This window comes from Microcaecilia unicolor, chromosome 3 (assembly GCF_901765095.1).
Source record: "Microcaecilia unicolor chromosome 3, aMicUni1.1, whole genome shotgun sequence".
Taxonomy (NCBI): Eukaryota; Metazoa; Chordata; class Amphibia; order Gymnophiona; family Siphonopidae; genus Microcaecilia; species Microcaecilia unicolor.
Window position 1 is genome coordinate 385,492,887 of NC_044033.1, and position 16,876 is coordinate 385,509,762.

At 48.0% G+C, this 16,876-nt stretch overlaps 1 protein-coding gene across 1 annotated transcript in view; it reads left to right on the top strand.

Annotated features, from left to right (window-relative positions):
- The window catches only part of ESCO2 (establishment of sister chromatid cohesion N-acetyltransferase 2), a 146,292-nt gene that overhangs the window by 84,739 nt on the left and 44,677 nt on the right, over positions 1-16,876 (top strand). The gene's annotated exons all lie outside the window — the stretch shown is intronic.

The window sequence follows — 16,876 nt, forward strand, 5'->3', positions numbered from 1 at the left end:
TTTTTTTCCGCGCCTGGAGAGAGTCGTGCCTGTGCCGCTCTCTCTTTTTTCAGCCCCGGAAAACCGTCGCGTTTACGCGAACTTCTTCTTTATTTCTTTTCTTCTTTTATTTAGTTGCCGCGCGCTCCACTTTTCTTTTCAAAAAAAAAAAAAAAAGGAGCACGCGCTCCCATTTTCCCTCGCTTCCAGCGGGGACGTTGCGTTGCGGCCTAGTGGCCGCACGGTCGTTTTCTTTTTCGAGATGTGATTTCCGCCACCATCGACGACTTTAATTTCGCCAACGCGATTTTTCCGTCGATGTCCTCGAAGGTCCCGAGTGGATTTAAGAAGTGTGGTCGGTGCGGCCGGCCCATCTCGCAGACCGACACCCACGCTTGGTGCCTCCAGTGCCTCGGGCCGGAGCACAATTTCAAGTCGTGTCCCCTGTGTCTCGGTCTCCGGAAACGGACTCAGGTTGCGAGGCAAGTTCAACGGGACCGTATTTTTGGAACTTGCGCCGGCCCCTCGACGTCGACCTCGACGGCATCGGTATCGATGCCCGAGACATCGGCACCGATGGCATCGACCCCAGGAGAACAGGTCCCGTCGGCCCGCCGGTCCGCCGGTGAGGGTAGAGGTGAGAGACCGCGTGGGCAGTCGGCCCCGGTCACTCCCTCAGCCCATGGCCCACGGGACCGAACCCTGTCTGACCCGGTCCCTCGAGACCGAGGGGGATCGTCATCCTCCTCCTCCATGCCTCCCGGCACCGGTGACGGGCATCGGAAGAAGGATAAGAAGCGCCGTCACCGGTCGCCCTCGATGCATATCGGAGAAGAGTCGACGCCGAAGCGTCTCCATCGAGAGGAGAGATCCCCGTCGGTGATAGAGGTGCCGACGCAACAGGGTCCCGGCACCTCGGTGTCGTCTCCTGGCTCCCATCAGATTCTGGCACCGACACCCCTACCGGCCCCACCGCCTTTCCCGGCAGCGGGCCTGGACGAGTGCCTCAGAGCCATCCTTCCGGGGATCCTGGAAGGGCTGATGCGCCAGGCTGTGCCGGCGCCGGGGGTGCTTGCGCCCTCGGCGCCGATGACTGTGGCGCCGGCGAGCTCTAGCCCGGCGCCGGGGCAGTCGACACCGCCGCCGCTTGCGGTGCCGGTCTCGACCGCCACGCAGGTGGAGTCCCCGTCGACGTCGATGGAGGGAGCTCCGTCCCCGCCGACGCGGGAGCCCACCGCTCGACGACACCGAGACCTTGGTGCCTCGACGTCGAGCCGGGCCCGGTTCAGGACTCAGCTACATGAGCTTATGTCCGATACCGAGGATGAGGACTCGTGGGGGGAAGAGGAGGACCCTAGATATTTCTCCTCAGAGGAGTCTACGGGCCTTCCCTCGGACCCCACGCCTTCACCGGAGAGGAAGCTCTCGCCTCCTGAGAGTCTCTCCTTTGCCTCCTTTGTGCGGGATATGTCTATCAGCATTCCCTTTCCCGTGGTCTCTGTGGAAGAGCCGAGGGCCGAGATGCTCGAGGTCCTCGACTATCCATCACCACCTAGAGAGTCCTCCACGGTACCGCTGCACAATGTCCTCAAGGAGACACTGCTTCGGAACTGGGTGCGACCATTAACTAACCCCACCATTCCCAAGAAAGCAGAGTCCCAGTACAGGATCCACTCTGACCCAGAGCTAATGCGGCCACAATTGCCCCATGACTCGGCGGTCGTGGATTCTGCTCTCAAGAGGGCACGGAGTTCGAGGGATACCGCCTCGGCGCCCCCGGGGCGGGAGTCTCGCACTCTGGACTCGTTTGGGAGGAAGGCCTACCAATCCTCCATGCTCGTGACCCGCATCCAGTCATACCTGCTCTATATGAGCATCCACATGCGGACCTATGTGCAACAACTGGCGGACCTGGTCGAGAAGCTCCCGCCGGAGCAGTCCAGGCCTTATCAGGAGGTGGTCAGGCAGCTGAAGGCGTGCAGAAAGTTCCTGTCCAGGGGTATCTATGACACCTGTGACGTGGCATCTCGTGCTGCGGCCCAAGGTATAGTGATGCGCAGGCTTTCATGGCTGCGTGCCTCTGACCTGGACAACCGCACCCAGCAGAGACTGGCCGACGTCCCTTGCCGGGGGGATAACATTTTTGGTGAGAAGGTCGAGCAGATGGTGGACCAACTGCATCAGCGGGAAACCGCTCTCGACAAGCTCTCCCACCGGGCGCCTTCAGCATCCACCTCCACAGGTGGACGTTTTTCCCGGGCCCGGCAGGCTGCACCCTATTCTTTTGCGAAGCGTAGGTACAACCAGCCGGCCCGAAGGCCTCGTCAGGCACAGGGACAGCCCCAGCGCGCTCGTTCTCGTCAACAGCGTGTGCCTAAGCAGCCCCCTGCGCCTCCACAGCAAAAGCCGGGGACGGGCTTTTGACTGGATCCACGGGAACATAGCCGCCCTACAAGTGTCCGTACCGGACGATCTGCCGGTCGGAGGGAGGTTAAAATTTTTTCACCAAAGGTGGCCTCTCATAACCTCCGACCAGTGGGTTCTCCAAATAGTGCGGTGCGGATACGCCCTGAATTTGGCCTCCCTGCCTCCAAATTGTCCTCCGGGAGCTCAGTCTTTCAGCTCCCATCACAAGCAGGTACTTGCAGAGGAACTCTCCGCCCTTCTCAGCGCCAATGCGGTCGAGCCCGTACCACCCGGGCAGGAAGGGCAGGGATTCTATTCCAGGTACTTCCTTGTGGAAAAGAAAACAGGGGGGATGCGTCCCATCCTAGACCTGAGAGGCCTGAACAAATTCCTGGTCAAAGAAAAGTTCAGGATGCTTTCCTTGGGCACCCTTCTGCCAATGATTCAGAAAAACGATTGGCTATGTTCCCTGGATTTAAAGGACGCATATACTCACATACCGATACTGCCAGCTCACAGACAGTATCTCCGATTCCGCCTGGGCGCACGGCACTTTCAGTATTGTGTGCTGCCCTTTGGGCTCGCCTCTGCCCCACAAGTGTTTACCAAGTGCCTCGTGGTGGTAGCGGCCTACCTACGCAAGCTGGGAGTGCACGTGTTCCCATATCTCGACGATTGGCTGGTCAAGAACACCTCGGAGGCAGGAGCCCTCCGGTCCATGCAGTGCACTATTCAACTTCTGGAGCTGCTGGGGTTTGTGATAAATTACCCAAAGTCCCATCTCCAACCAGCCCAGTCTCTGGAATTCATAGGAGCGCTGCTGAATACTCAGACGGCTCAGGCCTACCTTCCCGAAGCGAGGGCCACCAATCCCTTGGTCCTGGCTTCGCAGACCAGAGCGTCTCAGCAGATCACAGCTCGGCAGATGTTAAGACTTCTGGGTCATATGGCCTCCACAGTTCATGTGACTCCCATGGCTCGTCTTCACATGAGATCTGCTCAATGGACCCTAGCTTCCCAGTGGTTCCAAGCCACCGGGAATCTAGAAGATGTCATCTGTCTCTCCACCAGTTGCCGCACTTCACTGCTCTGGTGGACCATCCGGACCAATTTGACACTGGGACGTCCATTTCAAATTCCACAGCCCACGAAAGTGTTGACGACGGATGCATCTCGCCTGGGGTGGGGAGCTCATGTCGATGGGCTTCACACCCAGGGTCTGTGGTCCCTCCAGGAAAAGGATCTGCAGATCAACCTCCTGGAGCTCCGAGCGATCTGGAACGCACTGAAGGCTTTCAGAGATCGGCTGTCCTGCCAAATTATCCAAATTCGGACAGACAATCAGGTTGCAATGTATTACGTCAACAAGCAGGGGGGCACCGGATCTCGCCCCCTGTGTCAGGAGGCCGTCGGGATGTGGCGTTGGGCGTGTCGGTTCGGCATGCTCCTCCAAGCCACGTACCTGGCAGGCGTAAACAACAGTCTGGCCGACAGACTGAGCAGAGTCATGCAACCGCACGAGTGGTCGCTCCATGCCAGAGTGGTACGCAAGATCTTCCGAGAGTGGGGCACCCCCTCGGTGGATCTTTTCGCCTCTCAGACCAATCACAAGCTGCCTCTGTTTTGTTCCAGACTTCAGTCACACGGCAGGCTAGCGTCAGATGCCTTTCTCCTTCATTGGGGGACCGGCCTCCTGTATGCTTATCCTCCCATACCTTTGGTGGGGAAGACCTTACTGAAGCTCAAGCAAGACTGCGGCACCATGATTCTGATAGCGCCCTTTTGGCCCCGTCAGATCTGGTTCCCTCTTCTTCTGGAGTTGTCCTCAGAAGAACCGTGGAGATTGGAGTGTTTTCCGACTCTCATTTCGCAGAACGACGGAGCGTTGCTGCACCCCAACCTTCAATCCCTGGCTCTCACGGCCTGGATGTTGAGGGCGTAGACTTCGCTGCGTTGGGTCTGTCTGAGGGTGTCTCCCGGGTCTTGCTTGCCTCTAGAAAGGATTCCACTAAAAAGAGTTACTTTTTCAAGTGGAGGAGGTTTGTCGTTTGGTGTGAGAGCAAGGCCCTAGAACCTCGTTCTTGCCCTGCACAGAACCTGCTTGAATACCTTCTGCACTTATCAGAGTCTGGCCTCAAGACCAACTCAGTAAGGAATCACCTTAGTGCGATTAGTGCTTACCATTATCGTGTGGAAGGTAAAGCCATCTCTGGAGAGCCTTTAGTCGTTCGATTCATGAGAGGTTTGTTTTTGTCAAAGCCCCCTATCAAGCCTCCTACTGTGTCATGGGATCTCAACGTCGTCCTCACCCAGCTGATGAAACCTCCTTTTGAGCCACTGAATACCTGCCATCTGAAGTACTTGACCTGGAAGGTCATTTTCTTGGTGGCAGTTACTTCCGCTCGTAGGGTCAGTGAGCTTCAAGCCCTAGTAGCTCATGCTCCATATACCAAATTTCATCACAACAGAGTAGTGCTCCGCACCCACCCAAAGTTCCTGCCGAAGGTGGTGTCGGAGTTCCATCTTAACCAGTCAATTGTCTTGCCAACATTCTTCCCCAGACCGCATACCCGCCCTGCTGAACGTCAGTTGCACACATTGGACTGCAAGAGAGCATTGGCCTTCTACTTGGAGCGGACACAGCCCAACAGACAGTCCGCCCAATTGTTTATTTCTTTCGACCCTAACAGGCTAGGGGTCGCTGTCGGGAAACGCACCATCTCCAATTGGCTAGCAGATTGCATTTCCTTCACTTACGCCCAGGCTGGGCTGACTCTTGAGGGTCATGTCACGGCTCATAGTGTCAGAGCCATGGCAGCGTCGGTGGCCCACTTGAAGTCAGCCACTATTGAAGAGATCTGCAAGGCTGCGACGTGGTCATCCGTCCACACATTCACATCTCATTACTGCCTCCAGCAGGATACCCGACGCGACAGTCGGTTCGGGCAGTCAGTGCTGCAGAATCTGTTTGGGGTGTAAATCCAACTCCACCCTCCAGGACCCGAATTTATTCTGGTCAGGCTGCACTCTCAGTTAGTTGTTCTTCGTAGGTCAATTTCTGTTGTACCCTCGCCGTTGCGAGGTTCAATTGACCTGGGTTCTTGTTTTGAGTGAGCCTGAGAGCTAGGGATACCCCAGTCGTGAGAACAAGCAGCCTGCTTGTCCTCGGAGAAAGTGAATGATACATACCTGTAGCAGGTGTTCTCCGAGGACAGCAGGCTGATTGTTCTCACCTACCCTCCCTCCTCCCCTTTGGAGTTGTGTGTTTCATCTTTTGCTAGTCATTCAACTGGCGGGAGCGGTCGCGCACGGGCGGGAAGACGGCCGCACATGCGCGGTGGGCGTGCCCTGCGTGCCGACCGTCCCGCAAAGCTTTTTTCCGGTTGGTGGGGGCTGCCGCGGACGTCACCCAGTCGTGAGAACGATCAGCCTGCTGTCCTCGGAGAACACCTGCTACAGGTATGTATCATTCACTTTGTGGTCTGGTGGTCCCATGGATCTCCAGCCCCTGTGTTTGACACGTCTGGGCTTTTGACAGCCCAGACCTGTCAAACAAGTGTAGGAGGATTGTGCCTGAGCGCATGCTGAGGCACAGTCCTCCTGCACTTCTGCCCTATGATCACAGAGAATAGCGTGCTTAAATTTGCATGCAATTATCTCTGATCATATCTCTGATCATAGGGGCAGTAAAGCCCCACGCTGATTCAGCACTATTTTAGAGCGCTGTTTGGAACAGTGCGGGACTTTTGATCATCTGCCCACCTATGGGCTTTGCAGTCCCCTGGAAGCCAGTCTGTTCTCAGTCTCAGCAGATGGTAGCAGTGGTAAGCCTGTGCAGTCTGGTTATTTGAGGGTCCTAGGGTTTTTGTTTTTTTTTTCATTGGATCTTCCAGGGCTCGTCTCTATTTTAAAAAAGAAAGGAGGAACACGGGGGGGGGGGGGGGGGGGAAGGAATGAAAAGACAAATAGCCTTTTGGGCTTCTTCCCACCTTCTGTCTGCTGGATAGGGCTAAGGCCTGAAGGGGTCTTGTTTGCCCTGGGGTTGCTAAACATGGGTGGTCGAGTCCCTCCCCCTTCCCCCTCTAACTTCCTTAGGTGAGGGTCTTTCTTTACTGTGCCTCGGCTGTCTGGCTCTGTTCTGTGGCAGACTGGCAGTCTTGAGTGCTGTGGGGTCTGCTTGGGTTCCATCTCTCTCTCTTTGAGTTTTAAATAAATAAATGAATGAATTTTTTTTTTTTAAGCAGCTGAGAAGAGAGAGAGAAAGATGAGCCTAAAATAAAATTTAAAAATAAATAAAAATTAAAAAAACAAAGTCAAAGCGGCATTTTTTGTTTTTTTCTAGTTCCAGCAGCAGGATTTGCTTCCCACAGGGTTGCTCAGTGGAGGGGCCTGCGGCATTACCACAGTTTTTTTCCTGCTGGCCATGTCGTCTGAAGCGCTGTCCGGTCTGCCAGTGTTGGGGAGTCAATGCATTGGGGCAGTGTAGCTTTAGCACAGAGCGCTCCGACTCTTGTGTAGTGGGCGTGTGCTTGGGTGGGCCGGTTTTGGCGGGAAGCACCGCCATCTTGCCCGGTGCGTCAGGACCCGATCCCCCTCCTCTCCTGAAGCCTGCTTTGTCCCTTTCTCTGATGATCTGCCAGGGCCTTCGAGCTACTGGTGTGGACTTTCCACTGGAGTTTGTTTTGGCTGGGTACAAGGCCTTTTGCTTGAAGCAGTCGGGCGTTGCACTGCGGCGGAAGACTGCACTGCAAGTAGAGCCCATGGTCTTTCCCCCAGCTAAGCGCCGTCGAGGGGGGCTTGGGAAGATGAAGATATGATGTGATGGAATTCGCCTCACCGGTGTCTGAGGCGTTGCCTGCCTGGACCGAGGATGAGGATCTTGGGAACCCAGAGCATTCCCTGAGGGATAAGGCCTGACAGGGGGAGCCGCCTCCGGAGGAGGACCCCTCGGTGGTTCGTATTTTTCACCGTGAGGAGCTTCAGGAGCTCATTTCGCAAGTGTTGTTGGTCTTACGGTTCGAGGAGGCTCCACCAGAGGCCGCCAGGGTGGTTGACCCGCTGCTTAAAGGGGTGCGCAAGTCTTCCTGGTCTTTTCCCATGCACCAGGACATTAGGGATGTCATCCAGGCGCAGTAGGCTTCCCCCGATGCCCCTTTTCGGGTGGCATAGTCGATGGTTCATCTGTATCCCATCCCGGAGCAGGATCGTGAATCTTTGCGACCTCCTACAGTGGATGCAGTAGTGTCAGCTGTCACGAAGAAAGATACAGTGCCCATGGATGGTGGCACGGCCCTTTGGGACCCCCAGGATCGCAAGTTGGAGACCTACCTTAAACAGAGTTTTGATGTGGCTGCCTTGGCTGTGCAGGCAGCTGTTTGCGGGGGCTTGGTTGCATGGTCCTGCTTTTCGTTGGTCGGAGCACATTTTGGACAGGGACTCCAGTGATTGGACCTTCGTAGATCAGGAGGCTGTGAAGTTGGAGATGGGCCCTTCCTTTTTGTCTGATGCACTTTATGATCTGCTTTGTGCTTCTAAATCTATGGCTCTTAACGTGGCAGCTAGGAGATCTTTGTGGCTCCGCAGCTGGTCAGTGGATGCTGCTTCTAAGCTTAACAAATTCCCATTTCGTGACTCCTTGTTGTTTGGGGAGGATCTGGATAAGTTGTTGAAGAGCTTGGGCGAGACTAAGGTGCCCTGTGTTCTGGAGGATAGGCCTCAGACAGATGGCAGAGGTTTGACTGGGAAGTCTCGATTTCGAGAGGCTCGTTGATACTGTCCCAGTAGAGGAGGCGGGGCTTAGCATATTTATTTCTATCAGTGGGTGCAGTTCTTTCGAGGGGGCCACTTGGATGGACGGGACTCCGGTTTTTTGGCAGCCGCCTCTGGAAGATCTGCCCAATGAAGGTGTCAGGGTCCAGCCCTTGGTTCCCATGGGGGCGAGGCTGTGGAATTTTTATGAACAATGCACCCGGATTACCTCGGATCAGTGGGTGTTCAAGGTTGTTCAAGGCAGCTATACATTGGAGTTTGGCTGTTCATTGTCAGATGTTTTCATGGTGTCCCCTTGCCGTGTGCCTTGGAAGGCACGAGCGGTTCACCAGACTCTTCGTCGGCTGGTGGCTTTACGAGTTGTGGTTCCTGTACCGGAGTTGGAGCACGGCACGGGTAGTTATTCCATCTACTTCGTGTTGCCAAAGAAGGAAGGTTCTTACCGCCCTATTCTGCATCTCAAGGAGTCAATTGCAATCTTCAGGTGCTTTCTTTTCTGTCTTCTTTGGATCTGACAGAGGTGTATCTTCATATTCCGGTGTGTCTGGCTCATCTACGCTTCCTTCGCTTCTCAATTTTGGGGAGACATTATCAATTTTGTCTGTTCCCTTTTGGGTTGGCCACAGCCCCCTGTACCTTCTCAAAGGTCATGGTGGTGGTGGCAGCTGGTTTGCGCAAGGAAGGCATCTTGGTGCATCCGTATCTGGACGACTGGCTCATCAGGGCGAAGTCATACCAGGAGGGTGTCAGGGCCACGGCTCAGGTGGTACGCTTTCTGCAGTCGTTGGGCTGGATAGTCAATCTGGCCAAGAATCATCTCCAGCTGTCCCAGTCCTTGGAGTACTTGGGGGTGCGCTTCGATACCAAAGCAGGCAGAGTGTTTCTTCCAGAGGCCTGGATTCGGAAGCTCCAGTCTCAGGTCCAGTCCTTGTTAGAGTTGCAACACCAGAGGGCCAGAGAGTTTCTTCATGTTCTGGGTTCCTTGGAGGTAGTGCAGTGGGCCAGGGCGCATGTGCGTCCCTTGTAGCTGGCACTTCTGTCCTCTCCAGTCCAACTCTTTGGAGGATTGGCTCCCGCTGAGGGTTCTGGTCTATCTGCGGTTCATGTGGCAGGAGTGGACAATGTTCAGGCACATTTTCTCAGCAGGCATTGCCTGGATTCTGGAGAGTGGAAACTAAGTCCAGCAGTGTTCTCTTAGGTAGTCAGTCGCTGGGACCTTCCTCTCTTGGACTTGATGGCGACCGGGTCAATGCTCAGGTGCTTCGCTACTCAGCCGCAGGAAGGATATTTGAGCGGAGTGCCTCGACACGCAGCCTTGGCCTCCAGACGGCCGCCTTTATGTTTTTCCCCTGTGGCCCCAAATCGGTCAAGCTCTTCAACGGGTTCAGTGGCATCCCAATCTGGTGGTTTGTCAGCTCCAGATTGGCCTCGCAGACCTTGGTACGGGGATCTCATTCATCTCCTAGTGGAGGATCCACTTCCGTTCCCTCCAGTGGTGGATCTTCTGTCGCAGGGGAAGCTGTTTATGTCTATTCTTGCTTACGGCATGGCTCTTGAGAGGGCGCATTTGTTGAAGAAGGGTTTTTCGGGACCTGTCATTGCCACTATGCTGCGCTCTAAGAAACGATCTACTTCTCTGGCGTATGTCCGTATCTGGAAGATTTTTGAGCACTGGTGTGTGGAATGTTCTATTGAGCCACTTTGTGCATCGGTGCTCAGGTGCTGGATTTCTTTCAGGTGGATTGGATAAGGGTCTCGTTTTGTCCTCGCCCAAAGTGCAGTTGGCAGCTATAGCTTGTTTTTGAGGTCTCACTCAGGGTCGGCCTTTGAAATGAACTATGTGGTAAACAGTGCAGCTTACCACACATTTTGTGAATAAGCCTCTACATAAAGAGAATTAATCATTGACTTTGCTTACAAACTCATCTATAAATATAGAATTTAAAAAGTAAGCTATCATGCTGAAACGGAAGTCGTTTACAGCTGAATCCGAGTCGGTGGTGCCACTCCTAAACCCGTAAGAGCTATCAGCTTGGAGTTTTTGGCTCCCGTGGAGGTTACAGTGAATATCATCTGGAAGGTTCTCCAGGACCTAACGGTCGGTGGTAGTAAATAACTTTGCTTCAGATATAATCTTATTAGTGAGCTACATGGGTAACCTAATCGAACCCTTTGAGAAAGAAAAATTGATACAGCAAATGAAGTTCTACAGGAGTAGGAAACGGTTAAGATTTTGAAAATGATAATAGACCAGAAATTTGAACAAAATGAATATTATTACAGATGATTAATATTGAGATTGTTGTTTTCCCAGAGTTCCGGGTATGACTCCTAAAGATTTCCTCAGAAATATTTCCTGAAAATTTTGTTATTTTCCTTTGTAATGATTCTTCTTAGTAATATAAATTCAAAAGGAGTGAAGCCTGTGAAACTGGGATTACCTTAATCAGTGGGAATTGGATTAGAGAGTCAAGTGTTTGCATTGTTAAATAATTTCTGGTTTTAAATTAGGTGCATTATTTCTACTAATATTGGACAATAAGTATGTTTCCAACAAAATAAATTGAATATACACCGTTTTGGGTTTGAAGAAGCCAACCAGACGATCAATGTGGAATAATGATTCAGATAAATAATAACTGGGGATAATCAGGTTAATACCACGTTTTTTTCTGTTTACTGTTGTTTAATTGATATATTTGTCTTGTTTCACTCCCTATTTTGTGGTCTAAGGAAGAGTATAGAATTACCTGATTGAAATAATTTTTGTGTATTACTTTCTCTGTATTTTTTGGCAAGTTATTTTATTGCTTGTAAATTTAAATTCTTATAAATAAAAAAAAAAATTAAGCTATATAGTCTCATTGACAGAACTGCCCAAAATACTGGAGTACATTATTAGAGTAGAGGAGTAGCCTAATTGTTAGTGCAGTGGCCTGAGAACCAGGTAAACAAGGTTCAATTTCAACTGCAACTCCTTGTGACTCTGGATGAGTCATTTAGCCCTCCATTGCCCCTGGTGCAAAAGTACCTGTATATAATATGAAAACTGCTTTGATTGTAGCCACAGAAAGTCAGTATATCAAATCTCAACCCCTTTCCCTTATGTTTAGCATGAATCCCTTACTCTCCTGATATCCCAAAATATACCATTTTACTGGCAAACTTGGAGCAAGAATTGCCCATTGCAAATGAATGCATATTGCCAGTTTTTCAGCTAATACATACATACATAGCGCTTCTAATGTTTGTTAGATATCATAGTGGAATAGCTGTGTTGAACAAATCCAGAAACACACAAAGATAAATGAAAGTGAAGAAGAGAAGCTTCCTGTGAAGAGTTTACTGTCTTGGTGAAGCATTTCCAGTTTCACGCCCTCCCTTAAAAGGAGAACTGAGGAAGGAGGGCATATCAACATCTGAACAAAAAGCAATGCGGATGCTTATCCTGAACACAGCCACCACTGCCTATATTATGGGGACACAGAGCAGTCTAATGCTCTGCTCAAACACCTGAGTTCAGTTTTAAAAAAAATACTTTTAATCCAAAGTAAGGAATAAATCCCAGTCACCATTTCCCCAATTAGTCACACAAAAATATAAATGCTTGAAGGTATGTGACCTCTTCAAACATTGGGCAACATGAAGAGCATCCATATTGCAAATTCACAAATTGTAGTGTGTTAGTCCTATATGTCTTCCAAACTTTTGGTTTTGCCTGCCTGCGTTGTCATCCAGACAGATAAGATACCACAAAAGATAGGATTTTGGTGTATGTGGTGTTTAGAGAACTGTTTGTTTTGGGTCCATGAGAAAACGTAAAAGCCATGCTGAATCACACCAAGGTCAGTTGAGCCCAGCATCCTGTCTCCTACAGCTGCCAGTCTGGAGTGGCAAGTACCTGGCAAATGTCACTTTTTTATGCGGATATTGTTTAGCTGGGGGGATCTAGTTTTGTGGCTGGACTGTAAGCTGCTTTCGCTTCTAAATACACAAGTCCTTTTTTTAATAAAAAAGCTGTCCCATTTGCCTCGCTCTTGACTCATACAGTGTTCTGAAACCCTTGAGACCTTTGTGTTACACACTCAATTTCCATTTTCTCATGGCAGTCATGGGAACAGATCTACATTTTCCAAAATACAACAGACAAGCAAGGAAAGAGTATGATAATTAGGGCTAAACAAAATCTAATTTAAAAAAGAAGGGGGGGAAAAAACAAGCAAGTTCTAAAACCATGACCACAAGCTTTACTGTGAAATTAGGAAAATAAACTTTGAAATATGCCAGTTATTTTCGCCAGAATGTTCCAGCAGTATTAATCAACCCCCTTACTGTTTACTTTTCTGCCTCTACTATTTACTTAGGACTCCTTTCCAATTTGTCATTTTGTGATTAACTAGAAAATCTGTATTACTCTTACTTACTTTCATCTGTATTTTGGAATTAAAACATCACTGCTGATGGCCAGATGTTTTTGTGGTGGCACTGAATTTTGGAGAACTAGGCTTTGATTTCTGCGTCTTGGACTGATAGGGACTAGATATGTTAGGGAGGCAGTGTTTACATCTCAGAGAAATTAGGGTCACCACAAGTGGCACCTCTATAGGGGTGTTTGGAGTAAAGGTTTCTTAAGTTTAGAAGATAATTATGGTTTGTAAATGACAGCTTCATGGAGCTGAATCTGATCTAGTTCTAGTCCTTGCTGCAAGGCAGGATCTGTTGCAAGGTATAACAATGGTGGTCCTGCTTGGCAGTAGTGATCATAATGCAGTCAAATTTCAGATAACTACTGGAGGGAGAACATAAAGTTGCATTTAACTTTTAAAAGGAGGAGACGATAAAATGAGGAAACTAGAAACTAAAGGGAGGGATTGTATTGGTTAAAAGCTTGCATTCAGCATGGGGGATGCTGTTTGAAAATACCATTTAAGAAGCCCAGACCAAATGTATTCCACACATTAGAAAAGGTTGATGAAAGGCCAAATGACTACCAACATGATTAAATGATAACGTAGCATCCTTTTAGCTTTTTATAGCCTGTTTATCATTCAAATGGAAATCAAGTCTAAAAGAAAATAACATACCGGCAAGTTCACTTTCAGTAATAGCTCCAGGTAAGTTACAGTCAGGTACAGTAGGTATTTTTCAGTCCCTCGAATGCTTACAATCCAATTGTGTACCTGATGCCATAGAGGGTTAAGTGATTTGACCAAGGCCATAAGGAACATCTGTGGCTTTCCTGGTTCTCGACGTACTGTGCCAACCACTGTTACTGTACACAGGGTTAAGGGCAGGACATAGAGATGGAAACTAGAAGTAAAGCTTTAATAAGGTTGTCCAAAAGAACATTTGAAAAGAAGCTCATAATGAAACCTTTTTCAAGTGTGTTTGAATTAAAACGCCTATAAGGGCGTGTCCAGCGTCGATTGCGGCCCTGGAGGGAAACCCCACCGAACCAGGAAGTGTATCGGAGGGGGCAACCAGCGAGGACCCAAGACCGCAACAAACGGCACTGAAAGCTGATGGAACGTGGTTTCCCTCAGAAAGAAGCCCGGAGGTGACACTAGAAACACTTTGGGTGATGTTGGATCGGATGAACACTACACTGCAGAAAACCTCAGGTGATGTTATAAATTTAAATGCCAAATTGGAGGGTCTAAAAGAAACTGTTGATTCCGTAAAAGAAGATTTAACAAAGCAAGTGACAATTTTGAGGAAAGAAGTGGATATGCTTAAGGACTTTAAAGATGTAGCTCTTAAAGATAATATGGAAATGAGGAGGAAAATTGAACAATTAGAGAATTATAATAGAAGGCTCAATCTTCGTCTTTTGAATTTTCCCAAGTTAACAGGGGTTACCCCGATTGACACATTACGTAGATATTTGACTGAGATATTAAAAATCCCCCCAGAATCTATCCCTCCAATAAATAAGATTTATTTCATTCCAAAACCAAAGGGGGAATTACAAGGTGTTCAACAGAATATGCCTGATTTACAAAATATCTCTGAAATTTTGGAACAATCTATGGAAATAGTATTGGACAGAGCTACATTAATAATTTCTTTGGTTTTTGAGCAAGACTACAACAATATCTTAAGATTATATTTTCGGAATTCCAAAGCTCAATTTTGTGGGTCTAAGGTCTGGATGTACCCAGATGTGACAAAACAAACACAATAGAAAAGAAAGGCATTTCTTGCTTTGAAACAAAAGACGATGGACATTGGGGGATCTTTCTTTTTGGCATATCCAGCTAAATGTGTAGTCAAATTAGGTCAAACTAAATATAATTTCTTTTCCCCGGAACAACTGAAATCGTTTTTAGAAATGAAACAACTTAAGTAATATGTGGGAATATGTAAAAGTAACTTGGAGAATTGGCAGCTTTTACCTTTGTTTAAAGTCATTTGTTATGATAACTTCTTTAATTCTATCACTCCCCCCATGTATTGAGGTCTAAGAAAGGTTAATTGAATTTCCTAATTGACTAATTTAACTTCAATGTTCTTTTTCCTGTATAAGACAAATGTTTTCTTGTTAATTTTATTTTTCTGGGTTAAATAATGCAGGATGAGAACATTAATAGCATTTATTATTATTTACCTGTTTTATGTTCGCAAGGTTATACTTGTAAATGATATATTGAAAATATAAATAAAGAATTAAAAAAAAAAAAAAAACGCCTATAAGGGAGTTAACTACTAGAGGACCAAGGAGTAAAATGGGAACTTAGGAGGACCTGCTCATAGCAGAAAAATTAAATTCTTTGCTTTGCTCTTTAACAAGGATATTGGAAGGGTACTCAACCAGAAATAGTCTTTGATAGTGATTTCACGGAGGAACTGAAGTACCTCACATTGATCCTACAAGATACAGGTGCTCATTTTCAAAGCACATAGGGGTCATTTTACTAGGGCGCGCTGAAAAATGGCTTGTGTTAGTGTAGGCGCGGGTTTTGGGCGCACACTGATCCATTTTTTCAGCGCACCTGTAAAAGAGGCCTTTTTAAAATTTTTGCCGAAAATGGATGTGCAGCAAAATCAAAATTGCCTTGCGTCCATTTTGGGTCTGAAACCTTACCACCAGCCATTGATCTAGCGGTAAAGACTCATGCTGTAACCGGGCGATAATGACCTATGTGCGTCAAGTGCCACTTGGCGTGCATCTGAAAATAAAAATTATTTTTCAGACGCACATATCAGACATACACCAGAAATGAAATTACCACAAGAGCCATGTGGCAGCTGTGCAGTAATTCCATTTGGACGTGTGTTGGGTTCGCGTAGATTCTTACATGGTTTAGTAAAAGGGCCCCATAGACTTAGAAGCCCCGGGATACATGACAGACCTGATTGACCTACCAACTAGAAACACATCCGGATCAACACGAACTTACCTAAATCTGCACTACCCAAGCTGCAAAGGACTCAAATACAAATCTACCTACGCATCCAATTTCTCCTACATAAGCACACAACTGTGGAATGCATTACCAAAAGCCTTGAAAACTACGTACGACCACCTAAACTTCCGGAAATCACTAAAAACTAGCCTGTTTAAAGAGGCATACCCTACCAACCCTACATAAATGCCGATTTCTACAACACACTAATACTAAAATACGTAAAGGACATAACACAACACTTTCGTTGTACGATTCCCTAATGTGGCTGTGCCACATGAACTTTATCTTACCACAACATCACTTTGTATTTGTTTACACATGAGTCTGCAAACGCCACTCCAGGACTATGTAAGTCACATTGAGCCTACAAATAGGTGGGAAAATGTGGAATACAAATGTAACAAATAAATAAATAAAAAGCTATATAAATTACAAAGGTGCTCATTTTCAAAGGAAATAGATTTTCAAAGATACATAGTAACGTATATAGCTTAGTAAGTCTGTGTGCTTTGAAAATGAGTCTCTATATAAGCACACTGACAAACTAAAGAGTAACAAATCACTAGGTGGAAGAATTTTTTTATTTTTTATTTAAAGAAGTCTTTATTAATAAGTTGGAGAAAAACACTTTCCAAACATAGCCAGCACAAATAAAGTTACTAGTAATCTATATCATTAATACTGCCGTGGAACCTGATGACTGAAGGGTGGCCAATATAATTCAATCTTTAGACAGGGTTTCAAGAAACTAAAGACTGGTGAGCCTGATGTCTTTGCTAGGCAAAATGGTAGAAACTATTCTTAAAATAATATTACTGACCATATGAATAGAAGTGACTTAATGGAGCAGAGACAGCATGGGTTTAGTGAAAGGAAGACACGCCATACCAATTTTAGATCTTTTAAAGATATTATTAACATATGGATAAGGGTATATCAGTTGATTTTTGTCAAATGCCTTCTGAAAATTCAAAGTCCCTTATGAAAGGCTCCTGAGTTAGGAGGCAATACAGAAATTGTCTATGGTGCTGCTGTTTACACGTGGATATGTTTCTGAAATAATGACCATAGTGTGGTAATCCTATATAATAATTTGTATCTCAATGTTCTCTGGCTGACTGGCTGTATGGGTTCGTAACATCTTGCTGACGTCCGCTCACCTCCAGCGTTCCATACCCTCTCACTGTCCCGCCCTCAAAATGATGTCATAGGAGAGCGGGACACTGAGAGGGATGTTACGAACCCAGACAGCCAGCCAGAGGACAGGAGGGTGGGACCCTGAGAGGGAAGGCAACGGAACGCTGGAGGGCAGA